Below are 16,950 nucleotides of genomic sequence, written 5' to 3'. Positions count from 1 at the left end.
CATTTCAGGTGTTGTTCCTACTGAATGGCACACTGCTATAGTCATCCCACTCCACAAAGGGGGAGAGACTGCAGACCCTGGGAACTACCGCCCCATTAGCCTTATGAGTCTGATATGTAAGGCTATAGAGTGCATCATCATGGATTTTATAAATAAGGACATAGGGGATCTCCAAACTCTGGACCCAACACAGTTTGGGTTTGTGAAAAGTAGATCATGCCTGCTCAACCTGATAGACTTCTTTAAGTCTGTCACCAGAGCTGTGGATGAGGGCAAGTGTGTTCAAACAGCCTATCTGGATCTTGCCAAGGCCTTCAACACCATCCCTCACTCAGGAATCATAGATAAACTCACTAAACTAGGAATAAACCCCTATGTCATAAGATGGGTTGCCAACTGGCTCACTCATAGAACCCACACTGTGAAAGTAGCAGACTCCAGATCGGACTACTGACCAGTTACAAGTGGTGTCCCACAGGGATAGGTCCTAGGTCCTCTCTTGTTTGGCATCTACTTCTCTGAAGTTCAAGCCAACACAAATGGACTCTGGCTGACCAAGTTCACAGATGATTGCAAACTGGGAGCCATTACTGATTCTCCAACTGATGTAGACATTCTACAAAAAGGCCTCACTGACACCAATGACTGATGCCAGAACCATGACCTTAAGCTCAATGCCAAAAAGTGCATTGTCATTCCCTTTTGGAAAAATTCGGAGGCCATGAACTACCACATAGGCGGTAGTCAGAGACCTGGGGTCACAGGTTGACAGCAACCTCTCCTTTGATAACCGCATTGCCACTGTAGTCAGAAAGTCCTTCTATGTGGTACATCTCATTACAAAAGGTTTCTCATCCAGGAAGAAAGAGGTCATAATCCCTCTCTACTCGTCCCTCATTAGACCTATTATAGAATACAATGCCCCATTTGGTATGTACCTTGCTAGACACCTACAACAACTGGAAAGTCCACAAAAATACCTCACTAAGAGGATGTTAGGCCTTAGACAAATTCCCTATATGGACAGACTCAAAAACCTCCAGCTATACTCTGTATCATATTGCCTACTTAGAGGCTATCTCTGCTTGACCTACAAAGCCATGTCTGACCCAGAGCTGCTAGATATGCAACACCTAAAGAAATATCAATCCCTCAGTGCCACATGCTCCAGGGACCTATACCTTATTACCACAATAAACAGAACATGCTGGAGGGACAGGTTCCTAACCCAGAGACTTCCCATACTCTGGAGCAAACTTCCCATTCACGTCAAGCAGAGCACTTCACTGGCCCTCTTTAAGAGAAATCTTTACGAGTGGATGGACAATAGAAAGTTCACCCCCAGGGATCACTTCAGTGGCCTTGATGGACAGGAGCACTAAGAACTAACTTTGGGTGGCATGATGCTAGGGAATCTTCTTGGGCTAGGCTTATACTGGCTCCCAGGACATTAGCCTAGTACACCCCTATGAACCTATAAAAAGGGGAAGAATCTAAGTATGGCATGGACAGATACAAAAAAGCATGTGACAGTTTCCCACATTCATGGATTAAAGAGTGCTTAAAAATGTATGTGATATACCCTATACTGATCGATTATATTACCTTGACCAAGAAACAGTAGCAAACCACATTGCAGTTAAGCCATGATAAAAAACAAATTATTATTCCAGGGATATAAATTCAAAGGGGGGGGGGTAATCCTGGGTGACTCTCTGTTACCACTGCTCTTCTGTCTTGCCCTTAACCCATTAATCTGTCTACTTAACAGATTAAGCCATGGCTACAATTTGGCTCCCAGAAAACAATGAAGCATAAAGACTATCTTTTTTTGTTGATGATTTAAAACTGTATAGTTCATCAGATGATGAACTGAAAGCACAACTGCAAGTTGTCAAAACTTTTTCAGATGATATAAGAATGTCATTTGGTCTTGATAAATGTACAAAAGCAACCTTTAAAGCAGGAAAACTGCAGCAACAAGAAAACATCAGTTTGTGAGAAGAATGTGATATAAAAGAACTTGAGCAAGAGGGAGTGTATAAATATTTGTGAACTGATGAAGGATCAACAATAAAACATAAACAAATGCAAATAAAACATGAATAAATGCAAATAAAAGTTAGTAAGGAATATTTTAGAAAACTTAAATACTGAAAACAGAGTTGACATCTAGGACCAAAGTCCAAGCTATAAACTAATTTGCTCCTCCTGTCCTAACTTTCAGTTTTGGAGTGATTGACTGGCCCCAAAAGGTGTTGGATAGGTTGGACAGGAAAGCAAGAAGGATGCTTCGTGCTCATCAAATGATTTAAAAAATCAGTGCATACCAAGATTATATATTCCCCGTTCTGAAGGATGTGCGGGCCTCCTCAAAACTGATAGATGCACAGATCTGCAATCATGGGACCGCATACATATATGCTGAGCTCTCAAGATCCAAATGTAATGAAAGCTTTAAAACATAAGGAGAATAAGTCTAAGATAACTTCCCGTCTTAGTCTAGCAGAAGCATATCAGTGTCAAGCGAGAATGGAAATCAAACTAGAAGTAGATAAAGATAAGGCAGCACCTGAATGTGCTAAAAAACAAAAGAAAGAATATAAGGTGAAGGATCAGATGGGAAGGCAAGAAATGTGTAAAATGCATAAATATAGCTGCAAGTATAGAAAACTCTTGGAACAACCTCATGTTGATCAGGACTGAATGCAGGAATGGTTAAGCAGAGATGAATTTAAACCAAAAGATGAAAGGTTAATTTTTGGTGGCCCAAGATAGTGGATTATGTACACATTGGTTTACAAAGGTCATTGAACATGTGGAAGAAATACAAATGTAGGTTTTATAAAACCAAACTAGAAACAGTCACACATCTTGTTGCTGGTTGTGATATACTAATGGCAGAAGGACTGTATACTGAAAGGCATAATAATGTGACAAGAATATTGCACTGGGGATTGTGCAAACATTATAATATTGATGTAACTGAAAAACACTGGAGACATGAACCCATAGCCGGCCTTAGGCATAGGCCAACTAGGCGACCGCCTAGGGCACCGCTCTAGCAGGGGCATTTTTTCCAGTATTTATTTCGTGTAGGTAGACCAGGATGGGGGCACCTAGTGGTGCCGGGGGGGGGGGGCGCCATGGAGCCCTTTTACCTAGGGCACCAGTTGACCTAAGGCCGCTATGATGAACCATAAAGTATCGTAGAAAATGATGAAATTTATATCACATGGGATCATCCATTACCAACAGTTCAAAAAACAAATGCGAGAGAAACAGATATAGTAGTCCATGAAAAGAAGACAAAAGTAGCATTGTTCATTTAACTTGCTACACCCAGTGACTACAGTGTCTTATGTACAGAGAGACACAGTCATAAAATACCAGGATTTGCAGGCAGGAATTAGGGAAATGTGGAAGAAGGATACCCAGACATTTCTAATAGCAGTAGGAGCAATGTGTCTTATAAAAAGAATTTAAAATCGTACTTATATATGTTACAGTTACATGTAACACCGTATGAATTGCAGAAGGAGTCATTATTGGGCACATTGTGGGTGCTACAAAGAGCACCTTTGGCTAACATCAAAGATTGAAACAATACTAATTTCATGAATTTTAATCATACTTTGACTTAGGAATGGAGTCCCAATGCAACAGTCTTGCCATATGGGATTAGAAACCCAAAAGACTTAGCGAAATTAAAAGAGAAAGACACAACACAATATTTTCATCATAACAGATTCCATTGTGAGACACACATATGTCTCACTCACCAGGCTAAGTAAGGAAGGAGTCACAGTCAGCTGTCTGTTAGGAGCCAGGATCTGTCAGATCAAACACTCACTTAGGTTGTTGAACCCCAAGTACCAGTATGACTCAGTCGTAGTCCATGTCGGCATAAACAACCTGAGATGTACCTCCCTGGACTACATGAAGAGAGAGAATGGAGCTCCTGGACTACATGAAGAGAGATGATGGAGCTCCTGGACTACATGAAGAGAGAGATGATGGAGCTCCTGGACTACACGAAGAGGGAGATGATGGAGCGTCTGGACTACATGAAGAGAGAGATGATGGAGCTCCTGGACTACATGAAGAGAGAGATGATGGAGCTCCTGGACTATGTGCCCCAGGCTTATATGAGCCTAGCATTTAGTAACATTCTACCTTCTCCAAGGATGATGCCAATATATGAATAGAAAATAACTGGATTTAACAATTTATTTATTTATTGTTTACTGACAATTTATTACAGTGAAAGTCCAACTGGGTAGGTGCCCATTTTCAGTGGATGCTTTGGGAGAAAAACATCACGAAGTATAAGAAAAGCATTTTAAGAACAATAATTTTACAATCTTAAAAAATAATACAGAAACATCTACAGTTTAAATAATTATACCAAATTTAGACATAATATGAAACCATTGGTTAAGCATAGATACAATTTACATGGCAATGATTTAATATTTAGAGAAATTTTAGCCAGTTTACAGACAAGTTAAAGGTAAGTTAGCATAATACAAACCAGAATTACAATATGATGTGAGAAAAATTGCATATTTAGAAAGAGAGTCCTGGGTGAGAAATTGATTGAAGTAAGAAAGTGACTGAAGAAGGGAGATTAAGGTGTAAGGTATAAATAGGTACTTTGGTGAGAGTACAGTGTCATTCATAAGGGGAATAATATTTGTCAGCCTGAGAGGATATGGTCAACAGGCCATGCTGCTTTGCCAGAAATGTTCTGCACCAGTCACCTGTGAGATTTTGAATACTGGATAAAAACTTGACCAACCCCCCATGCTGCCTTTCAAGGCATTGCCAGCCTGATAAACCTACCAACATAGCTACATAGTTAAACCACACAGGAAAATCTGAAGGTGTTACTGCTCAATGTCAGGAGTCTAAACAAGAAACTCCTCTCCCTGCAAGGTCTCCTCACCCTGGAAAATATAGATGTCTGTGCAGTTACTGAGACACAGTTTAAAGAAGTGGAAAGCACTCTGGCAGTGCAGGCCTACAATGCCTTCCACACATTTAGACTTACTACTGCACAGGAAGGGACAAAAGGTGGAGGTGTCTCTATTTACATTAAAAACCGTCACACCTCAAAGCTGCTAAATCAGTATGACACACCTGAACTTCTCCACGTCCTAAATGTCTTAGACTAAGTTCCATGCCATAACCTTGCAAGTTATAGGTCCCCCTCCCCCGTGACTGAAGAAAACCATAAAACATACTTAAATGTACTTGAGATGCTCTACATTCAACCTAACTCTATACTCATGGGTGACTTTAACTACCTCAGTATAAACAAGGAATCATACACAGCCCCTAGCATGCAAGCTGCAGGTACAAAGTTTCCTGCACATTTAAATGGAAACACATTAAACCAGCTAGTCTGTATTCCCACTGGAGGTGCAAACATAATGGTCTTCACAAATATGGTGGAACACTGCACCCTTCCTTGAGTAATGTCTTTCCTGCTCAGCTCAGACCAGGAAGATGTCTCCTTTGAAGTAAAGGTAAAACCAGGGACACTGGCTAACCTGGAATTTTTAGGAATTATTCTAGGGCAAACTTTCTACTTCTGCTACTAAGGGAAACCCTAACAAAATTGCAAGGCCTTCAAACTCTCTCAACACTTTTGCCATTGTAGTTTCATTCACAGAAATCCTGTAAAATTATATTAACAGCTGCATAGCGACAGCTGTACCTACCCAGATTAAGCAAAGGATCAACTGAAAAACAAGTCACACTAATAGAATCCCAACATCAGTCGGTTGTATAACAGCAGAAGAAAAATTGTGGCTAAATTTAGGAGGTGCAATGATTAACAAGGTGAAAAAAATCCTTCATAAAACTAAACAGGCAATTCAGGAGGCTAATAAAGTCCACCAAGGCTAAACTTAACCTTCCAGCCAGGCCAGGGACAATCACAAAGCTTTCTTCAGTTATGTCCATAACCTCAAAAGCAATCCTCAGCAACATACAAAATTAATTGTAAATGTTGCCATTGATACGGAGCCAGCAGACGTAACAAACTTCCTGGCTAACATATTTAGCTCCAGTTTTATCCTGCTTTCCCTGCTAGATGTCCCTCAGCATATATGCACATCCACGACTCTCCTGACTATCACTAGAGAGCAGGTGCTCATGGTGCTCTCCGAGGCCAAGAACCCTGCATCTGTGGGTCCTGATAATATTCCAAGATACCTCCTTAATAGCATGAACCATGAACTATCCAGTGCACTAGAAGCACTATTTATCCATAGCCTCCAAACAGGCTTTGTGTCAAATGAATGGAGGACTCCAATTATTATCCCACCACACAAGGACTGGCCATCTATGGACCTGGGGAATTATCAGTCCATTAGCCTGACTAGCTTGATATGCAAAGCTATGGAGAATATAATTATTGATATCCTACATGACACATAGGCAAAATACATACATTGGACCCAAATTGGTTTGGGTTTGTCAAGGGTAGGTCTTACCTACTTAACCTGGTGGAGTTTTTCCAGAACATCAACAAAGCAATTCGTGGAAGTGGCTGTTCGTGCTTTTCGTATTTTGCTGTTTACGTGTTGACGTTTAGGTGTTTGGAGAACTGACATTTTGAGGTAATAATATAGACACATTAAAATACCTCTAAGGGTGAAGTCTGTAGTCAGCGATGTGGGAATATATGTAGACAGTGATTTGTCACTTGACCATCAAATGTCTACTACAGTGAGGAAATCATTCTATGTTGCACAACTTATAAGTAGGGGTATGGCATCTAGATCCAAACATGTCATTTTTCTCTTGTACTCTGCTACCATAAGACCAACCATTGAGTACAATGCCCCCTTCAGTTGGTAGCTGGCCAGACATATGCAGCAACTGGAGTGTCATAAGAGATTCCTCACAGAAAGAATATATTGTGTGGAAAACAAGTCCAAGGTGGACTGTCTCAAACCTTGTCCTTATATTCGGTCTCCTATAGGCTACTGAGAGGGAACATATGACTGTCTTACTCAGTATCTTCTGATCCAGCCTAAATGGACCTGTTGGACATCTGCAAAACACATAGCATCAACTAAACCGTGCCAACAGCATAAATAGGACATGCTGAAGGGACAGGTATGTGTCTCTGAGGCTCCCCTGCTCTGGAACAGGCTTCCTACTTTTGAGAAGCAGAGCTGATCCCTGGACTTATTCATGTGAAGCTTGGATCAGTGGATGGGAAAAGGTAAATATACTCAAAATGTGGCACGTGGCACCTATGTCTCTGTTAGATGAAGGATATAACTGCTCTCCTACTAATACTCAGATGCACATACCTCCAAAACCTTGGGAACCAAAACCTATCAAATTTTACTGGAAAGCATGGCTATAGGCATAAAAAGGATAAAGGCCCTTGGGTTGACAACGTTGTATTTTACTATGATAATGTGAAATAAGACACACGGATGCTGTGTGTAGCGTTGTTACCTCAGACAGCTTGGTTCTCTTTTTGTCTACATGTGTTTTGTACACCTGGGGAATGTATATGAGCAAGCCCTTCAGAATGTGCTGTAACAGTATACGAACAAGCCCTTCAGAATGTACTGTGACAGTATATGAACAAGCCCTTCAGAATGTGCTGTAACAGTATATGCAAGCCCTTCAGAATGTGCTGTAACAGTATATGAACAAGCCCTTCAGAATGTGCTGTAACAGTATATGCAAGCCCTTCAGAATGTGCTGTAACAGTATATGCAAGCCCTTCAGAATGTGCTGTAACAGTATATGCAAGCCCTTCAGAATGTGCTGTAACAGTATATGAACAAGCCCTTCAGAATGGGCTGCAACAGTATATGCAAGCCCTTCAGAATGTGCTGTAACAGTATATGAACAAGCCCTTCAGAATGGGCTGTAACAGTATATGCAAGCCCTTCAGAATGTTCTGTAACAGTATATGAACAAGCCCTTCAGAATGTGCTGTAACAGTATATGCAAGCCCTTAAGAATGGGCTGTAACAGTATATGCAAGCCCTTCTGAATGTGCTGTAACAGTATATGAACAAGCCCTTCAGAATGTGCTGTAAGAGTATATGCAAGCCCTTCAGAATGTGCTGTAACAGTATATGAACAAGCCCTTCAGAATGTGCTGTAACAGTATATGCAAGCCCTTCAGAATGTGCTGTAACAGTATATGCAAGCCCTTCAGAATGTGCTGTAACAGTATATGCAAGCCCTTCAGAATGTGCTGTAACAGTATATGAACAAGCCCTTCAGAATGGGCTGCAACAGTATATGCAAGCCCTTCAGAATGTGCTGTAACAGTATATGAACAAGCCCTTCAGAATGGGCTGTAACAGTATATGCAAGCCCTTCAGAATGTTCTGTAACAGTATATGAACAAGCCCTTCAGAATGTGCTGTAACAGTATATGCAAGCCCTTAAGAATGGGCTGTAACAGTATATGCAAGCCCTTCTGAATGTGCTGTAACAGTATATGCAAGCCCTTCAGAATGGGCTGTAACAGTATAAGCAAGCCCTTCAGAATGTGCTGTAACAGTATATGAACAAGCCCTTCAGAATGTGCTGTAACAGTATATGAACAAGCCCTTAAGAATGGGCTGTAACAGTATATGAACAAACCCTTCAGAATGTGCAGTAACAGTATATGAACAAGCCCTTCAGAATGGGCTGTAACAGTATATGAACAAGCCCTTCAGAATGGGCTGTAACAGTATATGAACAAGCCCTTCCGAATGGGCTGTAACAGTATATGCAAGCCCTTCAAAATGTGCTGTAACAGTATATGAACAAGCTCTTCAGAATGGACTGTAACAGTATATGAACAAGCCCTTCAGAATGTGCTGTAACAGTATATGAACAAGCTCTTCAGAATGGACTGTAACAGTATATGAACAAGCCCTTCAGAATGTGCTGTAGCAGTATATGCAAGCCCTTCAGAATGGGCTGTAACAGTATATGAACAAGCTCTTCAGAATGGACTGTAACAGTATATGAACAAGCCCTTCAGAATGTGCTGTAACAGTATATGAACAAGCCCTTCAGAATGGGCTGTAACAGTATATGCAAGCCCTTCAGAATGTGCTGTAACAGTATATGAACAAGCCCTTCAGAATGGGCTGTAACAGTATATGCAAGCCCTTCAGAATGTGCTGTAACAGTATATGAACAAGCCCTTCAGAATGGGCTGTAACAGTATATGCAATCCCTTCCGAATGTGCTGTAACATTATATGCAAGCCCTTCAGAATGGGCAGTTACAGTATATGAACAAACCCTTCAGAATGGGCTGTAACAGTATATGCAAGCCCTTCAGAATGTGCTGTAACAGTATATGCAAGCCCTTCAGAATGGGCTGTAACAGTACATGAACAAGCCCTTCAGAATGTGCTGTAACAGTATATGAACAAGCCCTTCAGAATGTGCTGTAACAGTATATGCAAGCCTTTCAGAATGTGCTGTAACAGTATATGAACAAGCCCTTCAGAATGTGCTGTAACAGTATATGCAAGCCCTTCAGAATGTGCTGTAACAGTATATGAACAAGCCCTTCAGAATGGGCTGTAACAGTATATGCAAGCCCTTCAGAATGGGCTGTAACAGTATATGAACAAGCCCCTCAGAATGGACTGTAACAGTACTGGGGGTTTTGGCTGAGCTGTTCTATGCTACTCACTCCATATATATGTGCAGCCTTCTTTGCATTAAGCCAAATACATTGCTGGTGGGTACAGGATACCAAATGGGTGAGTATTTTTTCCTCTGCAGTTCATTATTTGCATAGGAACCACAGGAATCATGGGAAATACAAGGCAACTGTGACCATTTACACCATGACAATACCTATCCTTAGACTGGACTTTCTTTTTTCAAGAAGGGCGAGGTGAGTCAAGCCAGGCATGCGTTTGTGAATACCCCTTCAGTCACCCAGTTCCAGTTGAAGGAAGACAATGTATCACATTGTTTAGTTTGCTGTGGGAGTCTATTCAGAGTTTGAGGAAGCTACTCTAAAATGAATCTCTCTCTCTCTCCACCCTTTTTAATTTATTTTGTAATGAAAATTTAGATCCCTGGTTGTGGTAATTTTGGGACTATTTGATTTCTGGAAATACAAGACATCCAGCATCACTTGGTCCCTAGTGGCAAAGAAGGCAATGTTCAGCTCTCCCATCAGAAGTTACTGAATAAAGGGACAGTGCTTCTAGTCTTTTCTGGTAGTTTAGGCTTTTTAAGCCAGTGGTCTTCTTAGGAGGTCATTCTAGTTGTTTGATATGTCTAGTGAGGTACTTCCCAAAGGAGGCATTTTATTCAACGTGCATAATCAATGCTGAATATAAAGTGACAAAGACCTGTTTCAGGGACATGGACACAGAGATGGACAGGATATTAATGCAAAATCATGTTCTGGAGAGTATCCAGTTAGGGTTTCATCTCTGCTGTTTGCAAATGATTCTGACCTCTTGGCCTCAAATGACAGTCTTCTCTGGCATGCACTAGAGTGGTTTACTGCTCCATATAATTTGACTGGGATGAGAACCAGCACTTCTGAATAGAATGCCACAGTTCTCTTCCACAAAAAGTTGATTGTGCTCTGAATCTGATAGTGAAGCAGCTTCTTCAGGTGAAGGAGGTTAAACTGGGCCTTTATTCTTGTCTCAGAGTACAGGACATTCAGACTCTGACCTGTGACTGTTTGCAGCAGCAGTAGTACAGCAGGTGTTATACTGGTCAGTGGTGGTAAAGCAGGAGCAGGGTCCTAGAGTGGAATCTCAGTTTGTTACACAATATTTGCCTCCATCAGCTCCTGTGGTCATGATTATTGGGTAGTGAGTTTGAGTTAAAGGATGTAATCATGGATACAAACAAAGAAAACAAGGCTTCTCTGTAAGGCTGCTGGGTCAGTCTCCGGGATAGAATCAAGAGCTTGGCACTCCAGAAGGACCTTGGAGTACAGACTTGGCTCCTCAAGACTGAGATGAACAAGCTAGAGTGGTCTGTCCACCTAGTGAGATGCCCCATGGTGCCTTCCATGATAAATATGTCAGGCACAGTCCTCTGGCAGGAAGCCCTGAGGAAGACCTAGGGCATGTTAGATAGATTATAACTGAGAAATGTTGAAGATAGGAAGTCTGGCCTGCCTTGCTCAGGTTGCTCCAAATACAACCCTTACAAGGATAGTCAAACCCCCCTTTCCATATTTTTACATGGGATTGGGGTGTCGTATCAGCTGTCGTCACCTCTCCTGATTCACACCGACTCTCTGACCTTTTTATCAGTCGTGTCTGACTCTCACAGGCCTTTTCTGATGCAGTCCGTCCATGTCTTCCCTGAACACCCTAGTCTGTTCTTGCTTTCTTCTTGTCTCTACCAAATTTCCATTTCAAATCATCATCTGCTTTCCTGCACATGTGATCAAATCATGGTAATCTGTTCTCTTTGACTTTCTCTATAATTGGGGCTACTTCAGTTTCAGCTCTGATATATTCAATTTTCATCTGCCCCATAGTGTGCAACCTACTACCCATCTCAGGCACTTAATCTCCGTTATGTCAAGCTCCTTCAACTTCTCAGACTTCACTGCCCATGTTTATGTGCCACAAAGAAGCAGTGGACACACCACTATCTTGTACACTTTACTTTTCAGATTATTTGACATTATTGTTACACATAACACTTGAAATGTTTTAACAAACAGCTGCACTACCTCTGATTACATCTTTGACTTCCTGATTTAGACTTCTCTTCTCCTTAGCCATACCTTGCATATACTTGAAACCTAACCTGTTCTATTATTTTTCTTTCAATCTCAGTTTTCAACATTTTCTGATTTGCTGAAATGACCACTGTCTTGTCTGTAGTTGCATTCAAATCCCTACCATTTGTTGAAGTTCTTGTTCAAAGTCTGCTTATAATACTACATCATCTGCATACAGCAGCTCTGTTCTCTGTTCTCTTGTTACCTGTTTGGCAATGTAATCTGTCACCGGTATGAACAACTGTAAGCTCAGCACTGGACTCTGATGCACACCCACTCCCACTGAGGACGCCTATGTGAGTCCAGAGACTCTTTGTATTCTATCAGTATTTTTTGGAACTTTGAACCACCTCATGGCTGCTAAGACTGGTCTTCTTAAGACCTTGTCACAAGCTTTTTGCAAACTAGGAATTCCCGGTTGAACTCTTTCCTCATTTCCAGCTTCCTCTATGATTGCAAACCACCTCAGTTGTGGTGCATACTGATCTGAACCTGAACTGCTTATCTGTCGTCTTACTTTTACGTTCATAGGTTCATAGGTTCATAGATTTTAGGTTCATAGATTAGTACTAAGTTAACTGCCCTTGTAAGCCATTTTAAGCCTAGCCAACTATCCCTTGTGAGACTCAAACTCTGCACCTTGTGTTTGTAAGGCAAACACCTTAACCATTAGGCCACACTCCCAACCCTTTCTATTACATTGTGTATTCATTTATCACCCTCTCCAGCACTTCCATGCATTGTGCCATGGATGTGAAACCCCTGTACTTCCCCAAATTGTGAATGCTCACTTTCTTCTTGTACACTGGGACTGAAATGCTTGTTTTCCAGTCACCGGAGATGAGCTTTCTGTTCATCCATGATGAGTATCTTCTGGAACCATCTATGTTTAACTTCACCAACATCTCAATCTGTACCTCTCAACTTCTTTACTGAAGAATTCTGGACAAAGTCAAAGATTAATAGCGGAACAAAGGCTCAAAATCAGGGATGATTTTTAAATATTAATCTAATTCTTATAGAAAATAACAGAACAAAAGATTTTGCATCAACATGCATTTTTTTGAACAATAAACAGTATTAAACTCTAACATCTGGCATCACTGACTGGCTGCGATCTTCTCTAGTTTACCAGAAAATCAAACATTTTATAAGGGACAGGGCACAACAGCGCGCCCTGATCATTATCTGCCTAAACGCTGTGCGAGTCGGATGCGTTCCTGACTCCCCTCTTCTTATTGTACTTCACATTATAAGCAGTTTAGAAAAGAGATGGAGGAACATATTTGTTGGATGTGTATGTGTGTGATGATGAGACGTGATTGTGTCTAGGTAAAGAAAGCTGAAATGAACTGCTATTCCATTAGGAAGCTAATATAAGACAGTAGTAAACCTTCAGCGATAATGGAGAACACAATAGCCTTTCCACATTACACACTGGAGAACACAACAGCCTTTCACATTACACACACTGGAGAACACAACAGCCTTTCCACATTACACACTGGAGAACACAACAGCCTTTCCACATTACACACTGGAGAACACAACAGCCTTTCACACATTACACATTGTCAATACCTATCGGAGTGAGCGGTTTGACAGCCACTGCACTACTAATGACAAACTCAGGGACTAGAGAAGTGACTGTTTCCAGCAATGGTAAACATGCTCAGTCAAGCTGACAGACGTTATATCTTTTGCCTACTTTCTTTGCTAATTCTGTTTGTAGAGGAGGCTGGTACCCCTTAACTCCATATTTAAAAAATGATAGGAGCTCAGGAGTAAATGGAAAAGCATCCACACTTCACAATTCATCTGCCTGTCTGAGTATCTAGCTATCATTATTTATTTATTTACCTAAATAAAAATATTGTTAGACTTCACAGTGAAAAAACGCATGTGGTTACCAAGCATATTGTAAAACCAAACTGGAAACAGTCGCACACCTCGTTGCTAGTTGTGACATACTATCGGCAGAAGGACTGTACACTGAAAGGCATAATAATATAGCAAGATTGTTGCACTGGGGATTGTGCAAACATTATGGTATTTAAGTGGCTGAAAAACACTGAAAACATGAACCACAAAGCATCATAGAAAATGATGAAGTTTATATCACATGGGACCACCCATTACCAACAGTTTAAAAGATAGATGTGAGAAAACCAGATATAGTGGTCCAAGAAAAGAAGAAAAAGTAGTATTAATTACTGAAATCACCACACCCGGTGACTACAATGTCTTGCATACATACGTTCATAGGTTCATAGTTAGGTACTAGGCTATCTGCTCAAAGGCATTTATAATCCTAGCCAGAATGTATAGGCTTTCGCCGCCCCCTTAGATTAGCTCCCTGTGCCTCTGTCCAGCAGAGCCACTGAAGTGATCCCTGGGATAAACTTTCTGTTTCCCATCCACTCGTCAAGGTTTCTCTTTAAGAGTGTTAGTGAGGAGCTCTGCCTAATGTAGATTGGAATCTTGTTCCAAAGCATGAGAAGTCTCTGGGACAGGAATCTATCCCTCTAGCACGTCCTGTTTATTGTTGTGGTGAAGTTTCAATCCCTAGAGCATGTCACTCAAGGGGATATGGTTTTCTTTAGGTGGAGCATGTCCATCAATTCTGGGTTGGACATGGCCTTGTATGTCAGGCAGAGATCACCTCTGAGTAGGCGGTATGCAACCGAGTACAGCTGGAGTTTCTTCAGTCGAGATGCATAGGGCATCTGTTTGAGGCCAGTGATCCTCTTGGTGAGGTACTTCTGTGGTCTTTCCAGCTGTAGGAGGTGTCTTGTAAGGTGCATCCCAAATGGGGCATTGTACTCTATGATGGGTCTGATGAGTGATGAGTAGAGGGGCACAATGACCTCTTTTGATCTGGATGTGAACTCTTTTGTGATTAGATGGGCCACATCGAAGGATTTTCTAACCACTCTGGCAATGTGATTATCAAAGATGAGATTACTATCTACTTGGGTCCCCAGATCCCTTATTACATCTTCCGTATTTAGGGGACTACCACCTATGTGGTATTTTGTGGGTACTTTGTTTTTTCCAAAGGGGATGACTATGCACTTTTTGGCATTTAGCTTGAGGCCATGATTTTGACACCAGGTATCCATCTCAGTTAGACCCTTTTGGAGGATGTTTGTGTCAGCCGGAGAGTCAGTTATAGCCCCTAGTTTGCAGTCGGCTGTGAACTTGGTCAGCCATGTCAAGCAGAGTGCCTCTTTGGACCTCTTCAAGAGGAACCTTGACGATTGGATGGGAGAAAGGAAATTCACCCCAGGGATCACGTCAGTCGCCCTGCTAGACAGGGGTCCAGGAAAGTAAATAATGTGGGAAGAAATATTCAGGGAATTGTTATGGCTAGGCTTGTATAGGCCCTAGGGCTGATAGCCTAGTACTAACTAACCTATGAAGCCATAGTCCTCCTGTGCTTGCCTGTACCTCTGAGAAGTATATGCTGAACAGGTGGGGTCCTAGGACTGAGCCCTGGGGAACACCACTTGTAACCGGTTTAGAGTTGGACCTAGCTCCTGCAACTCTCACCATGTGGGTTCTGTCCATGAGCCAGTTGGTAACCCATCTTGTGATGTAGGGGTTTATGTTCAGGTTGGTGAGCTTGTCTACAATACCAGAATGGGGAATGGTGTTGAAGGCCTTAGCGAGGTCTAGGTAGGCTGTGTGGACCACCTTTCCCTCTCCTATAGCCTTGTAACTGTCTCAAAGAAGTTCACCAGGTTTAGGAGGCATGATCTGCCCTTAACAAAGCCGAAATGGGAAGGGTCCAGTGTTTGGAGGTTCCCAATGTCTCTGTTAATGAGTTCCATGATGATGCGCTCTATAACCTTGCAGACTAAGCTAGTCAGGCTTACAGAGCAATAGTTCGCGGGGTCTGTTGCGGCTCTACCTTTGTGGAGAGGAATAACCATTGCTGTGTGCCACTCTGTGGGTACATAGCCTGTGGAGAAGCTGAGTTTGAACAGTGTGTTTAGGTGAGGGGTTAGTCCGTCTTTGAGCTCGTGTAGGATGCAGCCTGGGACACTGTACGGTCCCATTGATGCTGAGTTTTTAGCTTTGGAGAGGGCTGTTTTAAGCTGATTGTCTGTGATTTCAGGGGCTCTACATTCTTTTGGTATGGTTATGGGACCTTTTGGGGGTGAGAGGGGGGTGAAGTTTGCACTGAACCTGTCTGCCAGGATGTTGGCGATATTGGTCAGTTCAGTGTATTTTGTGCCATTCTGCACTAAGTCCAAGCAGATCTGAGCATTGCCACTTAGATTCTTGACATAGCTAAAGAATGCCTGGTGGTTATCTTTGGAGTCCTTGGCAATTTTTCTTTTGAAGCTCGCCTTGGATGATTTTATGAGGCATTGTAGTTTCTTGCTGATACTGATCAGGGATGTCTTCCCTTCTTGGGATTTTACTCTTTTTCTTTACTAGTTTCCTCCTTCTATTGTATAGCTTGTTTATGGCAGGAGTCCACCAGACTGGTTTCCTTTACTTGTAGGAGTAAGTCTTGGTTTTGCTTGGGAACCTTGTAGGTGCCCGTAGAATGCATTAGTAAAGTATTCTGCAGCTTGGACAGCATTATCCTTTAGCATGGAGGCTTTGAAACTTTCCACCTCGGACTTAAGTAACGTAAAGTTTGCTTTTGAAAAGTTTTTCACGGTGGTTTCCTTGTCTGGGGGTGGGGGTGTGTGTGGATATCCAAAGTGATTTGTTTATGGTCAGCTCTAACCAGTGAGGGGTTGACCTCTGGTGTGGAACACCGGTCGCCCATGTTGGTGATGACCAGGTCCAATATGTTGTCACCTCTGGTGGGAGTGTTGACCTGTTGATCCAGGGTGTTTGCGTTTATAAATTCTAGGAAATGTTGGGCAAGAGAGTTTGTACTTGAGTAGTTCTCCCAAGTTAAGTACAGAGAGACACAAAGTCATAAAATACCAGGATCTGCAGGAGGAAACAAGAGCCATGTGGTAGAATGATACCCAGACAGTTCCAATAGTAGTAGGAGCAACGGGTCTTATAAAAAATAATTTATAATTGTCTTTGGATATGTTACCAATCCATGTAAGCCCATACAAATTGCAGAAGGAGTCATTACTGGGCACATTGCAGGTCCTGCGAACAGGACTTCTGGCTGACATCAAAGATTGAAATAATACTAATTTCATGAAC

The 16,950-nt window shown here is 41.8% G+C and overlaps 1 protein-coding gene across 5 annotated transcripts in view; it reads right to left on the bottom strand.

Annotated features, from left to right (window-relative positions):
• COL16A1 (collagen type XVI alpha 1 chain) overlaps positions 1-16,950 on the bottom strand; it is a 3,146,845-nt gene that overhangs the window by 1,368,560 nt on the left and 1,761,335 nt on the right. The window lies entirely within an intron of this gene.

This window comes from Protopterus annectens, chromosome 1.part1 (assembly GCF_019279795.1).
Source record: "Protopterus annectens isolate FY-2018-M chromosome 1.part1, PAN1.0, whole genome shotgun sequence".
Taxonomy (NCBI): domain Eukaryota; kingdom Metazoa; phylum Chordata; order Ceratodontiformes; family Protopteridae; genus Protopterus; species Protopterus annectens.
This window is presented reverse-complemented; position numbering and strand designations above follow the sequence as displayed.